Source organism: Salvelinus alpinus, chromosome 13 (genome assembly GCF_045679555.1).
Source record: "Salvelinus alpinus chromosome 13, SLU_Salpinus.1, whole genome shotgun sequence".
NCBI lineage: Eukaryota > Metazoa > Chordata > Actinopteri > Salmoniformes > Salmonidae > Salvelinus > Salvelinus alpinus.
Window position 1 is genome coordinate 49,009,198 of NC_092098.1, and position 16,039 is coordinate 49,025,236.

The window sequence follows — 16,039 nt, forward strand, 5'->3', positions numbered from 1 at the left end:
GGGTTTCTGTACAGCACTTCGAGATATTAGCTGATGTACGAAGGGCTATATAAAAAATAAACTTGATTTGATGATTTAGTCCACTGTCTCACTGAGTGGCCTTGTCTGTTTGTCCACTGTCTCACTGAGTGGCCTTGTCTGTTTGTCCACTGTCTCACTAAGTGGCCTTGCCTGTTAGTCCACTGTCTCACTGAGTGGCACTGTCTGTTAGTCCACCGTCTCACTGAGTGGCCTTGTCTGTTAGTCCACTGTCTCACTGAGTGGCCCTGTCTGTTAGTCCACCATCTCACTGAGTGGCCCTGTCTGTTAGTCCACCGTCTCACTGAGTGGCCCTGTCTGTTAGTCCACCGTCTCACTGAGTGGCCCTGTCTGTTAGTCCACCGTCTCACTGAGTGGCTCTGTCTGTTAGTCCACTGTCTCACTGAGTGGCTCTGTCTGTTAGTCCACTGTCTCACTAAGTGGCCTTGTCTGTTTGTCCACTGATTCACTAAGTGGCCTTGTCTGTTAGTCCACTGTCTCACTGAGTGGCCCTGTCTGTTAGTCCACCGTCTCACTGAGTGGCCCTGTCTGTTAGTCCACCGTCTCACTGAGTGGCCCTGTCTGTTAGTCCACCGTCTCACTGAGTGGCCCTGTCTGTTTGTCCACTGTCTCACTAAGTGGCCTTGTCTGTTAGTCCACTGTCTCACTGAGTGGCCCTGTCTGTTAGTCCACCGTCTCACTGAGTGGCCCCGTCTGTTAGTCCACTGTCTCACTGAGTGGCCCTGTCTGTTAGTCCACCATCTCACTGAGTGGCCCTGTCTGTTAGTCCACCGTCTCACTGAGTGGCCCTGTCTGTTAGTCCACCATCTCACTGAGTGGCCCTGTCTGTTAGTCCACCGTCTCACTGAGTGTCCCCGTCTGTTAGTCCACTGTCTCACTGAGTGGCCCTGTCTGTTAGTCCACCATCTCACTGAGTGGCCCTGTCTGTTAGTCCACCGTCTCACTGAGTGGCCCTGTCTGTTAGTCCACCATCTCACTGAGTGGCCCTGTCTGTTAGTCCACCGTCTCACTGAGTGGCCCTGTCTGTTAGTCCACCGTCTCAGTGAGTGGCTCTGTCTGTTAGTCCACTGTCTCACTGAGTGGCTCTGTCTGTTAGTCCACCGTCTCACTGAGTGGCTCTGTCTGTTAGTCCACCGTCTCACTGAGTGGCTCTGTCTGTTAGTCCACCGTCTCACTGAGTGGCCTTGTCTGTTTGTCCACTGTCTCACTAAGTGGCCTTGTCTGTTAGTCCACTGTCTCACTGAGTGGCCCTGTCTGTTAGTCCACCGTCTCACTGAGTGGCCCCGTCTGTTAGTCCACTGTCTCACTGAGTGGCCCCGTCTGTTAGTCCACCGTCTCACTGAGTGGCCCCGTCTGTTAGTCCACTGTCTCACTGAGTGGCCCCGTCTGTTAGTCCCCTGTTCTCGTCCACTGACAGACAGCCGCAGCACAGCAGTGTAGTAATCTTCCTCCAGCTCACAGAGGACCTGATGTCCTGGATATAACACCCTGACCAAAGGCCTTCTCTGACAACCCACTCAGCCCAACACAACGGGCAAGGATGAAAACAACAATGGGAAAGCACAAACCACAACAACGGAGCACTGAACAATGGTGTGTTTGTGTGTGGGTGTGTGTTTGATAGTGGTATCAAGGTAACAACTAAAGTTGATTAAACATATTTGTAAGTCGCTCTGGATAAGAGCGTCTGCTAAATGACTTAAATGTAAATGTAAATATATTTTTTTAAATGTATTAACTAGGCAAGTCAGTTAAGAACAAATTCTTATTTACAATGACGGCCTAGGAACAGTGGGTTAACTGCCTTGTTCATGGTCAGAATTACAGATTTTTACCTTGTCAGCTCAGGGATCGGATCTAGCAAACTTTTGGTTACTGGCCCAACGCTCTAACCACTAGGCTACCTACCCCCCCAAAGATGAAAGGTGACTAAATGCCCACCAGGGGTTAGAACATCGATGGCTTTGGGGTGAAAGTGAGATGGCACCTACTGGAATGGTGGTGGCTGTACAGATCCTCCTCATCCTACTCATTGCCTTTGTCATCAGGGTATGCATGCAATGAAAATGAAAATAAGAACAACAAATAAATATAGAACGGCAAATGACTACATATAGACACAAAAGAAGACAAGACAAGCACACAAGGAAATAAAAACTAAACATCGCTATCATTGAACACTAATATCCTGACAACCCTATACCCTCTTCTTACACTACTACCTAGTATACCCTCTTCCTACAACACTATTACCTATACCCTCTTCCTACAACACTACTACCTATACCCTCTTCTTACACTACTACCTATACCCTCTTCTTACACTACTACCTATACCCTCTTCTTACACTACTACCTATACCCTCTTCTTACACTACTACCTATACCCTCTTCTCACACTACTACCTATACCCTCTTCCTACAACACTACTACCTATACCCTCTTCTTACACTACTACCTATACCCTCTTCTTACACTACTACCTATACCCTCTTCTTACACTACTACCTATACCCTCTTCTTACACTACTACCTATACCCTCTTCTCACACTACTACCTATACCCTCTTCTCACACTACTACCTATACCCTCTTCTTACACTACTACCTATACCCTCTTCCTACACTACTACCTATACCCTCTTCTTACACTACTACCTATACCCTCTTCTTACACTACTACCTATACCCTCTTCTCACACTACTACCTATACCCTCTTCTCACACTACTACCTATACCCTCTTCCTACACTACTACCTATACCCTCTTCTTACACTACTACCTATACCCTCTTCTCACACTACTACCTATACCCTCTTCTCACACTACTACCTATACCCTCTTCTTACACTACTACCTATACCCTCTTCTTACACTATTACCTATACCCTCTTCCTACAACACTACTACCTATACCCTCTTCTTACACTACTACCTATACCCTCTTCTCACACTACTACCTATACCCTCTTCTCACACTACTACCTATACCCTCTTCCTACACTACTACCTATACCCTCTTCTTACACTACTACCTATACCCTCTTCTCACACTACTACCTATACCCTCTTCTCAAACTACTACCTATACCCTCTTCTTACACTACTACCTATACCCTCTTCCTACACTACTACCTATACCCTCTTCTTACACTACTACCTATACCCTCTTCTTACACTACTACCTATACCCTCTTCTCACACTACTACCTATACCCTCTTCCTACACTACTACCTATACCCTCTTCTTACACTACTACCTATACCCTCTTCTCACACTACTACCTATACCCTCTTCTTACACTACTACCTATACCCTCTTCCTACACTACTACCTATACCCTCTTCTTACACTACTACCTATACCCTCTTCTTACACTACTACCTATACCCTCTTCTTACACTACTACCTATACCCTCTTCTTACACTACTACCTATACCCTCTTCCTACACTACTACCTATACCCTCTTCTTACACTATTACCTATACCCTCTTCCTACAACACTACTACCTATACCCTCTTCTTACACTACTACCTATACCCTCTTCTTACACTACTACCTATACCCTCTTCTTACACTATTACCTATACCCTCTTCCTACAACACTACTACCTATACCCTCTTCTTACACTACTACCTATACCCTCTTCTTACACTACTACCTATACCCTCTTCCTACACTACTACCTATACCCTCTTCTTACACTATTACCTATACCCTCTTCCTACAACACTACTACCTATACCCTCTTCCTACACTACTACCTATACCCTCTTCTTACACTACTACCTATACCCTCTTCTTACACTACTACCTATACCCTCTTCTCACACTACTACCTATACCCTCTTCTTACACTACTACCTATACCCTCTTCTTACACTATTACCTATACCCTCTTCCTACAACACTACTACCTATACCCTCTTCTTACACTACTACCTATACCCTCTTCTTACACTACTACCTATACCCTCTTCCTACACTACTACCTATACCCTCTTCCTACAACACTACTACCTATACCCTCTTCTTACACTACTACCTATACCCTCTTCTTACACTACTACCTATACCCTCTTCTTACACTACTACCTATACCCTCTTCTTACACTACTACCTATACCCTCTTCTTACACTACTACCTATACCCTCTTCCTACACTACTACCTATACCCTCTTCCTACACTACTACCTATACCCTCTTCTTACACTATTACCTACACTAAACATTTTCAGGGCAAGTTTTTATCTGCAGCATATTCCTTATCTAGAACTAACACATTGACCAGACAGTCATGCCTCCACTCTCAATGCAATCTATACACTGGGTGATCTCACATATTCCTAGACCTTTTAATTTACTTTACCGTTTTCCGAGATAGAACACGGAATCCAATTTAAAGAAGCAGTGGGGTTTTCCCCCTTCTATTTCGGAGTCTCATTGTAATTTAGATGTTTTCTTATATTGACAAAATCTGCCAAAAGAGACGTGGCACAGTGATATCTAACATGTCATTTCATGATGGGTTTCACATTGCCATCATTTGTCCCATCGTGTACTGAACTGAGAACATCCTACTGCTCCCTGCACATCATGAGTCTGCAAATACAATATAGTCACGAGAATGTAAACAATGGTACCCCATTGCTGTATGAATTCATGAAAGAATACGCAACATCAACTGTATTGATATTCAGAGTAAGTCAAAATGTATTGCAGACTGAGTGGTGGTGCAGTATTCAGTGTAGTGCTACAGGTATTCAGTATTCCATGTAGCTCTACGGGTATTCAGTATTCAGTGTAGTGCTACAGGTATTCAGTATTCAGTGTAGCGGTACAGGTATTCAGTGTAGTGCTACGGGTATTCAGTATTCAGTGTAGTGGTACAGGTATTCAGTATAGTGCTACAGGTATTCAGTATTCCATGTAGCTCTACGGGTATTCAGTATTCAGTGTAGTGCTACAGGTATTCAGTATTCAGTGTAGTGCTACAGGTATTCAGTATTCAGTGTAGTGCTACAGGTATTCAGTATTCAGTGTAGTGCTACAGGTATTCAGTATTCAGTGTAGTGCTACAGGTATTCAGTATTCAGTATAGTGCTACGGGTATTCAGTGTAGTGCTACAGGTATTCAGTATTCAGTGTAGTGCTACAGGTATTCAGTATTCAGTGTAGTGCTACGGGTATTCAGTATTCAGTGTAGTGCTACAGGTATTCAGTATTCAGTGTAGTGCTACAGGTATTCAGTATTCAGTGTAGTGCTACAGGTATTCAGTGTAGTGCTACAGGTATTCAGTATTCAGTGTAGTGCTACGGGTATTCAGTATTCAGTGTAGTGCTACAGGTATTCAGTGTAGTGCTACAGGTATTCAGTATTCAGTGTAGTGCTACAGGTATTCAGTATTCAGTGTAGTGCTACAGGTATTCAGTATTCAGTGTAGTGCTACAGGTATTCGGTATTCAGTGTAGTGCTACGGGTATTCAGTGTAGTGCTACGGGTATTCAGTATTCAGTGTAGTGCTACAGGTATTCAGTATTCAGTGTAGTGCTACAGGTATTCAGTATTCAGTGTAGTGCTACAGGTATTCAGTATTCAGTGTAGTGCTACGGGTATTCAGTGTAGTGCTACAGGTATTCAGTATTCAGTGTAGTGCTACAGGTATTCAGTATTCAGTGTAGTGCTACAGGTATTCAGTATTCAGTGTAGTGCTACAGGTATTCAGTATTCAGTGTAGTGCTACGGGTATTCAGTGTAGTGCTACAGGTATTCAGTATTCAGTGTAGTGCTACAGGTATTCAGTATTCAGTGTAGTGCTACAGGTATTCAGTATTCAGTGTAGTGCTACAGGTATTCAGTATTCAGTGTAGTGCTACGGGTATTCAGTGTAGTGCTACAGGTATTCAGTATTCAGTGTAGTGCTACAGGTATTCAGTATTCAGTGTAGTGCTACGGGTATTCAGTGTAGTGCTACAGGTATTCAGTATTCAGTGTAGTGCTACAGGTATTCAGTATTCAGTGTAGTGCTACAGGTATTCAGTATTCAGTGTAGTGCTACGGGTATTCAGTGTAGTGCTACAGGTATTCAGTATTCAGTGTAGTGCTACAGGTATTCAGTATTCAGTGTAGTGCTACAGGTATTCAGTATTCAGTGTAGTGCTACAGGTATTCAGTATTCAGTGTAGTGCTACGGGTATTCAGTGTAGTGCTACAGGTATTCAGTATTCAGTGTAGTGCTACAGGTATTCAGTATTCAGTGTAGTGCTACAGGTATTCAGTATTCAGTGTAGTGCTACGGGTATTCAGTGTAGTGCTACAGGTATTCAGTATTCAGTGTAGTGCTACAGGTATTCAGTATTCAGTGTAGTGCTACAGGTATTCAGTATTCAGTGTAGTGCTACAGGTATTCAGTATAGTGCTACGGGTATTCAGTATTCAGTGTAGTGCTACGGGTATTCAGTGTAGTGCTACGGGTATTCAGTATTCAGTGTAGTGCTACGGGTATTCAGTGGAGTGCTACGGGTATTCAGTGTAGTGCTACAGGTATTCAGTATTCAGTGTAGTGCTACAGGTATTCAGTATTCAGTGTAGTGCTACGGGTATTCAGTATTCCATGTAGCTCTACGGGTATTCAGTCTTCAGTATAGTGCTACGGGTATTCAGTGTAGTGCTACGGGTATTCAGTGTAGCTCTACGGGTATTCAGTATTCAGTATAGTGCTACGGGTATTCAGTGTAGTGCTACGGGTATTCAGTGTAGTGCTACGGGTATTCAGTGTAGTGCTACGGGTATTCAGTGTAGTGCTACGGGTATTCAGTGTAGTGCTACGGGTATTCAGTATTCAGTGTAGTGCTACGGGTATTCAGTATTCAGTGTAGTGCTACAGGTATTCAGTATTCAGTGTAGTGCTACGGGTATTCAGTGTAGTGCTACAGGTATTCAGTGTAGTGCTACAGGTATTCAGTATTCAGTGTAGTGCTACAGGTATTCAGTATTCAGTGTAGTGCTACGGGTATTCAGTATTCCATGTAGCTCTACGGGTATTCAGTATTCAGTATAGTGCTACGGGTATTCAGTGTAGTGCTACGGGTATTCAGTGTAGCTCTACGGGTATTCAGTATTCAGTATAGTGCTACGGGTATTCAGTGTAGTGCTACGGGTATTCAGTGTAGTGCTACGGGTATTCAGTGTAGTGCTACGGGTATTCAGTGTAGTGCTACGGGTATTCAGTGTAGTGCTACGGGTATTCAGTATTCAGTGTAGTGCTACGGGTATTCAGTGTAGTGCTACGGGTATTCCGTATTCAGTGTAGTGCTACGGGTATTCAGTATTCAGTGTAGTGCTACAGGTATTCAGTATTCAGTGTAGTGCTACGGGTATTCAGTATTCAGTGTAGTGGTACAGGTATTCAGTGTAGTGCTACAGCTATTCAGTATAGTGCTACGGGTATTCAGTATAGTGCTACGTGTATTCAGTATTCAGTATAGTGCTACGGGTATTCAGTGTAGTGCTACAGGTATTCAGTATTCAGTATAGTGCTACGTGTATTCAGTATTCAGTATAGTGCTACGGGTATTCAGTGTAGTGCTACAGGTATTCAGTATTCAGTGTAGTGCTACAGGTATTCAGTATTCAGTATAGTGCTACGGGTATTCAGTATTTATTATAGTGCTACGGGTATTCAGTATTCAGTGTAGTGCTACGGGTATTCAGTATTCAGTATAGTGCTACGGGTATGCTACGGCTAACTACAGTGCTCCCATCTCAGTCTCTGCCAACTACAGTGCTCCCATCTTTGTCTCTGCTAACTACAGTGCTCCCATCTCTGTCTCTGCTAACTACAGTGCTCCCATCTCTGTCTCTGCTAACTACAGTGCTCCCATCTCTGTCTCTGCTAACTACAGTGCTCCCATCTCTGTCTCTGCTAACTACAGTGCTCCCATCTCTGTCTCTGCTAACTACAGTGCTCCCATCTCTGTCTCTGCTAACTACAGTGCTCCCATCTCTGTCTCTGCTAACTACAGTGCTCCCATCTCTGTCTCTGCTAACTACAGTGCCCCCATCTCTGTCTCTGCTAACTACAGTGCTCCCATCTCTGTCTCTGACATCTACAGTGCTCCCATCTCTGTCTCTGCTAACTACAGTGCTCCCATCTCTGTCTCTGCCAACTACAGTGCTCCCATCTCTGTCTCTGCTAACTACAGTGCTCCCATCTATGTCTCTGCTAACTACAGTGCTCCCATCTCTGTCTCTGCTAACTATAGTGCTTCCATCTCTGTCTCTGCTAACTACAGTGCTCCCATCTCTGTCTCTGCCAACTACAGTGCTCCCATCTCTGTCTCTGCCAACTACAGTGCTCCCATCTATGTCTCTGCTAACTACAGTGCTCCCATCTCTGTCTCTGCTAACTACAGTGCTCCCATCTCTGTCTCTGCTAACTACAGTGCTCCCATCTCTGTCTCTGCTAACTACAGTGCTCCCATCTCTGTCTCTGCCAACTACAGTGCTCCCATCTCTGTCTCTGCCAACTACAGTGCTCCCATCGCTGTCTCTGCCAACTACAGTGCTCCCATCTATGTCTCTGCCAACTACAGTGCTCCCATCTCTGTCTCTGCCAACTACAGTGCTCCCATCTCTGTCTCTGCCAACTACAGTGCTCCCATCTATGTCTCTGCTAACTACAGTGCTCCCATCTCTGTCTCTGCTAACTACAGTGCTCCCATCTCTGTCTCTGCTAACTACAGTGCTCCCATCTCTGTCTCTGCTAACTACAGTGCTCCCATCTCTGTCTCTGCTAACTACAGTGCTCCCATCTATGTCTCTGCTAACTACAGTGCTCCCATCTCTGTCTCTGCCAACTACAGTGCTCCCATCTATGTCTCTGATGGTAACAAGTGAAAGAAGACAAAGATGGATCAGTTTTCAAAGCCGACGATAACAATTTCAAACACGGAATTGTCACATCCCAGAAAGTCAGCTCCTCCTTTGCAAAAGACAAGGGCAGACCCCATTAAGTGGCAAATTGCAGTCTCGCGAGATAATCAGTCGGCATCAGCATTGTGCAGGGGAACATATGAAAAGTCATTATTGCTAAATCAATTCTCAATTACCTCTTTTGTTGTAGCCGTCGAAACATTAAATAAACGTTCAGCACTGTCACCGCCATTTTCCCAGCAGGCAACCGCAGTAAAGGCCCAGTGCGTGTTATCCAACCACGGAAACAAATGCTAATGGCCTGTAAACAATTGTGAAAGAACAGCAAAGATAGAAGTGTGACAGATAAGCATGGAGGGGAACGGCTGCCATTAGTGGATTCATTAGCGCCTGTCACACCTGTGCCCAGGAAACGCCTCGCCTGGCTGAGCCCTTGTTCTTGTCATGCAGCACTGCACTAACGTTATCTGGCTGCCACTACCAACACTTTGAGCACGCACAAATTAAATGAAATGAGGGCCCCTCTCACTTCTCACTTCTCACCCTCCCAATCTCATCAAATGTGATACGGGGGAAAATTGTGACTGTTAAGTTAGTGACATGTGGCGACACTTGCTCAGTATGATTTGGGAAAAAAAAAAGGGGTTTATGCTCTACGACTCATTGACAGTCAGACAGTGTGAACAATGTAAGTAGACTAAATCATATAGGCCTAGATTTAGGATATGGGAGGAGCTTTTCTTGAGAATAAGAGAACCCCTCCATGTTATTTCAAGGAGGATGGTTGTCCTGGAAACCAGAGCTAACATTTTACTTCAGAACTAATGATTGCCCACTTGCCCCATAATTTTCAATTACTGACAGACAGACATGTTCATCACCATTCATTTAACAATCTAAGTGACAATATAGAGGTTTAGAGGAGGATACAGGCAGGCAGAAGGTACTCAAGCCCTGGTTGTCAAATTCAACAAATATCTTCATAATTAGATTGACGTTTGTTAATGAGATTTGGAATGCCAGTGAAATGTGTGATTCTTTTATAACTGGAGAGATAGGAACGCACCTGCCAATCTCCCACTAGCATTTCCCTCTATTAATTCCAACATAAATGATGAATACGTCCACCAACATACAGCTAGCTACATGAGACAAATTTATAATCCATGGAATTTATGCTATAATATGGACGTGTGGAATCTATTAAACAACAGACTGAAACAACACTGTAGTCTACTGTAGGTTGACGGGATGTATGCTACTGTAGTTGACACTCCTCTCTATCACAGTAAGCATGGCAGTAAGTGATGTGTTCACTGCACAACCCCTAATACTCCCCGCCAGTGGATTAGCATTGAATCAATTCATTTAATGTTTTCAGTCATTCACAAACTTTCTTGTCTCCTACCAAGTTGTATTCTGTATTGACAATTATTTTGTTCAGAAGTCTCTGTCTGCCATTATCCTGTGGATAATGGCCTCTGTACCAGTGCATTGTGGCTCTAGTCAGATATCAACTTCAAAGACATTCAATAAAACAAATAACAGACAAATCCTACTGTTTTAATGAGGGCTGGGATGCTAATAAGCCCATTGCTTTCTATTCCACTGTGGCGTGCGTGCAGGGCCCTCTCTCACTGCGTCTCTGGTACAGAGGCATAGCTCCCAGAAGGCCGCGGGGGAGAGCGAGGCAGCAAGCGTTGTGGAGGAGGTAGAGGGCCCTCAGAAGTCTGAGACACTCTGACAGGCCAAATGAAGGGGAGTCACTGGGAGTCAGTCGCTGGGCACGGTGGGAATCAGTCGCTGGGCATGGTGGGAGTCAGTTGCTGGGCATGGTGGGAGTCAGTCGCTGGGCAAGGTGACGACAGCGCAGTGATTCAGTTCTGCTCTGCTTGTCAAGATGCACCACTGGGGCCTCCCGGGTGGCGCAGTGGTCTAGAGCACTGCATCGCAGTGCTATGCTGCGCCACCAGAGTCTGGGTTCGCGCCCAGGCTCTGTCGCAGCCGGCCGCGACCGGGAGGTCCGTGGGGCGACGCACAATTGGCTTAGCGTCGTCCGGGTTAGGGAGGGTTTGGCCGGTAGGGATATCCTTGTCTCATCGCGCTCCAGCGACTCCTGTGGCGGGCCGGGCGCAGTGCGCGCTAACCGAGGGGGCGGGTGCACGGTGTTTCCTCCGACACATTGGTGCGGCTGGCTTCCGGGTTGGAGGCGCGCTGTGTTAAGAAGCAGTGCGGCTAGGTTGGGTTGTGCTTCGGAGGACGCATGACTTTCGACCTTCGTCTCTCCCGAGCCCGTACGGGAGTTGTAGCGATGAGACAAGATAGTAATTACTAGCGATTGGATACCACAAAAATTGGGGAGAAAAGGGGATAAAATTTAAAAAAAAAAAAAAATAAATAAAAAAAAAGATGCACCACTGACCCAAGAACAACCATGAAACACAATAAGGTAATAATGAGCAGAAGTAAGAGAGACGGAGCCACCCTCACCCTGCCTCGCCTCGTCCACAGGTCCTACACTCTACTGCTAGCTGTAGTCATCCCCTAGTCTCTTGATCAACTCCAACGCTCGCTTCGCTGTCCTTAATTAATTAGCTCCCATGGTGAGAATACATTAGTGTCTGGAGTCTTGCTGCGTGCACACTTAATTCAATCGAAACAAACACTTTACGAACCAATTTATTCAAAAGGCACTATAAAATGGATCATGCAGAGCCGTGGCCTTCTTGAAGGATAAGCATGGGGATCTTCTCTAAGATAACTTCTAAGTGAGGGAGAACTGGAGAACGCAGGGTTTTCATTTCTGGCTTTCATTTGACATTTTAGTCATTTAGCAGACTTTTATCCAGAGTGACCTACAGGACCAATTAGAATTAAGTGCCTTACTCAAGGGCACATCGGTAGATTTTTCACCTAGCCGGCTTAGGGATTCAAACCAGCAACTTTTTGGTTAGTGTCCCAACGGTCTAATCCACTAAACTACTTGCTGCCCCGCCCCTTTCACACAAAAAACAAATCAAACATCGGCAGGCTCCAAAGGCTTGTGAGCGTTCCCTATTTGAAAACAATGCAGATGATTCCCAGTGGAAATCAGCACCATGCCACTCTCAGCGTGAGCCGGGCGGTGCTATTGTTAGCAAGTTGTGACGCATGACACCTACAGAGAGACCACAGCGTGCGTCCCCCGTGCTCCCACACTCACAGAGCTCTAACAGAGTCAAACAACGATCATCTTCCATTGTCTAGAAATTAGAAACACAACCACGTATATAATCAGGTAGACAAACGGGTCATTCAGGACAGGTATTCACACACTAATCACAGTATCCAACTGCAAAACCTCCCCTCTAAAACCTGCCATTACTCCCATGCTTATCCTCTGTGAGTGCTCAGTGAGGGGCCAAGAAAAATACCTAATTTCACACATAAACCTTCACAAACCCCCGATGCCCAGGTAAACACAGAAGACATTGAAGAGAAGGGACCAGAGGAAAACACTGTAATTTCACTGAAATAAATATTCTCATTGGCAACAATCACAAAATCATAGTAGGCATACTACAAGGACGTTAGTGAGGAGTGAAGAAGAGTCCTAGGCAGGATGCACTTCTCTACAGTAACCTGCTCTCTCTGATTGTGGGGGTGGTTTCAGAGAGACGGCTAGCGGAAGATAAGCCAGCGGGATAGAGGGAGGAAGAGGCATAGAAGAAGGAAGAGAGCTGATCTGTCAATCAGATGGGGGTGCAATGCCAGACAGAGAAGCATGGCTGACTGACTTAGCACAGTGAGAGAAAATTAATCTGATCAAAGTCCTGATCAGGAGCCAGTGTTGATTGCTCCAATGCTCTGGGTCCATCCAAAAACGCTTCTAATTGTTGAATTATGTTACTGAGACCGTGTTCAGTGACATTCAGCCAGACTGACTTGGAAGCACTGACATGAATTTTAAGTCAAGAAAAACTACATGTGCATCAAAACAACTGAACTGCAAGTGCACTTCAAATGAGCTCTGTCTATTTGTATCTGTTGATTTTAGGCAGGGGTTAGATAGTATTAGGTAGGGGTTAGATAGTATTAGGTAGGGGTTAGGTAGTATTAGGTAGGGGTTAGGTAGTATTAGGTAGGGGTTAGATAGTATTAGGTAGTATTAGGTAGTATTAGATAGGGGTTAGGTAGTATTAGGTAGGGGTTAGATAGTATTTGGTAGGGGTTAGATAGTATTAGATAGGGGTTAGGTAGTATTAGGTAGGGGTTAGATAGTATTAGGTAGGGGTTAGATAGTATTAGGTAGGGGTTAGATAGTATTAGGTAGGGGTTAGACAGTATTAAGTAGGGGTTAGATAGTATTAGGTAGGGGTTAGATAGTATTAGATAGGGGTTAGGTAGTATTAGGTAGGGGTTAGATAGTATTCGGTAGGGGTTAGATAGTATTAGGTAGGGGTTAGGTAGTATTAGGTAGGGGTTAGATAGTATTTGGTAGGGGTTAGATAGTATTAGGTAGGGGTTAGATAGTATTAGGTAGGGGTTAGATAGTATTAGATAGGGGTTAGGTAGTATTAGGTAGGGGTTAAATAGTATTAGGTAGGGGTTAGATAGTATTAGGTAGTATTAGGTAGTATTAGATAGGGGTTAGGTAGTATTAGGTAGGGGTTCGATAGTATTTGGTAGGGGTTAGATAGTATTAGATAGGGGTTAGGTAGTATTAGGTAGGGGTTAGATAGTATTTGGTAGGGGTTAGATAGTATTAGGTAGGGGTTAGGTAGTATTAGGTAGTATTATGTAGTATTAGGGAGGGGTTAGGTAGTATTATCTAGGGGTTAGGTAGTATTAGGTAGGGGTTAGATAGTATTAGGTAGGGGTTAGGTAGTATTAGGTAGGGGTTAGGTAGTATTAGGTAGTATTATGTAGTATTAGGTGGGGGTTAGGTAGTATTATCTAGGGGTTAGGTAGTATTAGGTATGGTTTAGATAGTATTAGGTAGGGGTTAGGTAGTATCAGTTAGTATTATGTAGTATTAGGTGGGGGTTAGGTAGTATTATCTAGGGGTTAGGTTGTATTAGGTATGGGTTAAGTAGTATTAGGTAGGGGTTAGGTAGTATTAGCTAGGGGCTAGGTAGTATTAGGTAGGGGTTAGGTAGTATTAGGTAGGGGTTAGATAGTATTTGGTAGGGGTTAGATAGTATTAGGTAGGGGTTAGATAGTATTAGGTAGGGGTTAGATAGTATTAGGTAGGGGTTAGATAGTATTAGATAAGGGTTAGGTAGTATTAGGTAGGGGTTAGATAGTATTAGGTAGGGGTTAGATAGTATTAGGTAGGGGTTAGGTAGTATTAGGTAGGGGTTAGATAGTATTTGGTAGGGGTTAGATAGTATTAGGTAGGGGTTAGATAGTATTAGGTAGGGGTTAGATAGTATTAGATAGGGGTTAAGTAGTATTAGGTAGGGGTTATATAGTATTAGGTAGGGGTTAGATAGTATTAGGTAGGGGTTAGATAGTATTAGGTAGTATTAGGTAGGGGTTAGATAGTATTTGGTAGGGGTTAGATAGTATTAGGTAGGGGTTAAGTAGTATTAGGTAGGGGTTATATAGTATTAGGTAGGGGTTAGATAGTATTAGGTAGTATTAGGTAGGGGTTAGATAGTATTAGGTAGGGGTTAGATAGTATTGGGTAGGGGTTAGGTAGTATTAGGTAGGGGTTAGGCAGCCTTAGATAGGGGATACGTAGTATTAGGTAGGGGTTAGGTAGTATTAGGTAGTATTAGGCAGGGGTTTGATAGTATTAGGGAGGGGTTAGATAGTATTAGGTAGGGGTTAGGTAGGATTTGGCAGGGGTTAGATAGGGGTTAGGTAGTATTAGGTAGGGGCTAGATAGTATTAGATAGGGGTTAGGTAGTATTAGGTAGGGGTTAGATAGTATTAGGTAGGGGTTAGGTAGTATTAGGTAGGGGTTATATAGTATTAGGTAGGGGTTATATAGTATTAGGTAGGGGTTAGATAGTATTAGGTAGTATTAGGTAGGGGTTAGGTAGGATTTGGCAGGGGTTAGATAGTATTGGGTAGGGGTTAGGTAGTATTAGGTAGTATTAGGCAGGGTTTGATAGTATTAGGGAGGGGTTAGATAGTATTAGGTAGGGGTTATGTAGTATTAGATAGTATTAGGTAGGGGTTAGATAGTATTAGGTAGTATTAGGTAGGGGTTAGATAGTATTAGATAGTATTAGGTAGGGGTTAGATAGTATTAGGTAGGGGCTAGGTAGTATTAGGTAGGGGTTCGGTAGTATTAGGTAGTATTAGGTAGTATTTGTGAGGGATTAGATAGTATTAGGTAGAATTGGGTAGGGGTTCGATAGTATTAGGTATGTGTTAGATAGTATTAGGTAGGGGATAGGTAGTATTAGGTAGTATTATGTAGTATTAGGGAGGGGTTAGGTAGTATTATCTAGGGGTTAGGTAGTATTAGGTAGGGGTTAGATAGTATTAGGTAGGGGTTAGGTAGTATTAGGTAGGGGTTAGGTAGTATTAGGTAGTATTATGTAGTATTAGGTGGGGGTTAGGTAGTATTATCTAGGGGTTAGGTTGTATTAGGTATGGGTTAAGTAGTATTAGGTAGGGGTTAGGTAGTATTAGCTAGGGGCTAGGTAGTATCAGTTAGTATTAGGTAGTATTAGTGAGGGGTTAGGTAGTATTAGGAAGTGTTAGGGATGGGTATGGTAGTATTTGGTAGGTGATAGATAGTATTAGTTTGGGTTAGATAGTATTATGTAGTATTAGGGAGGGGTTAGGTAGTATTATCTAGGGGCTAGGTAGTATTAGGTAGGGGTTAGATAGTATTAGGTAGGGGCTAGGTAGTATTAGGTAGTATTATGTAGTATTAGGTGGGGGTTAGGTAGTATTATCTAGGGGTTAGGTAGTATTAGGTATGGTTTAGATAGTATTAGGTAGGGGTTAGGTAGTATTAGGTAGGTGTTAGGTAGGGGTTAGATATTATTAGGTAGGGGTTAGGTTGTATTAGGTATGGGTTAAGTAGTATTAGGTAGGGGTTAGGTAGTATTAGCTA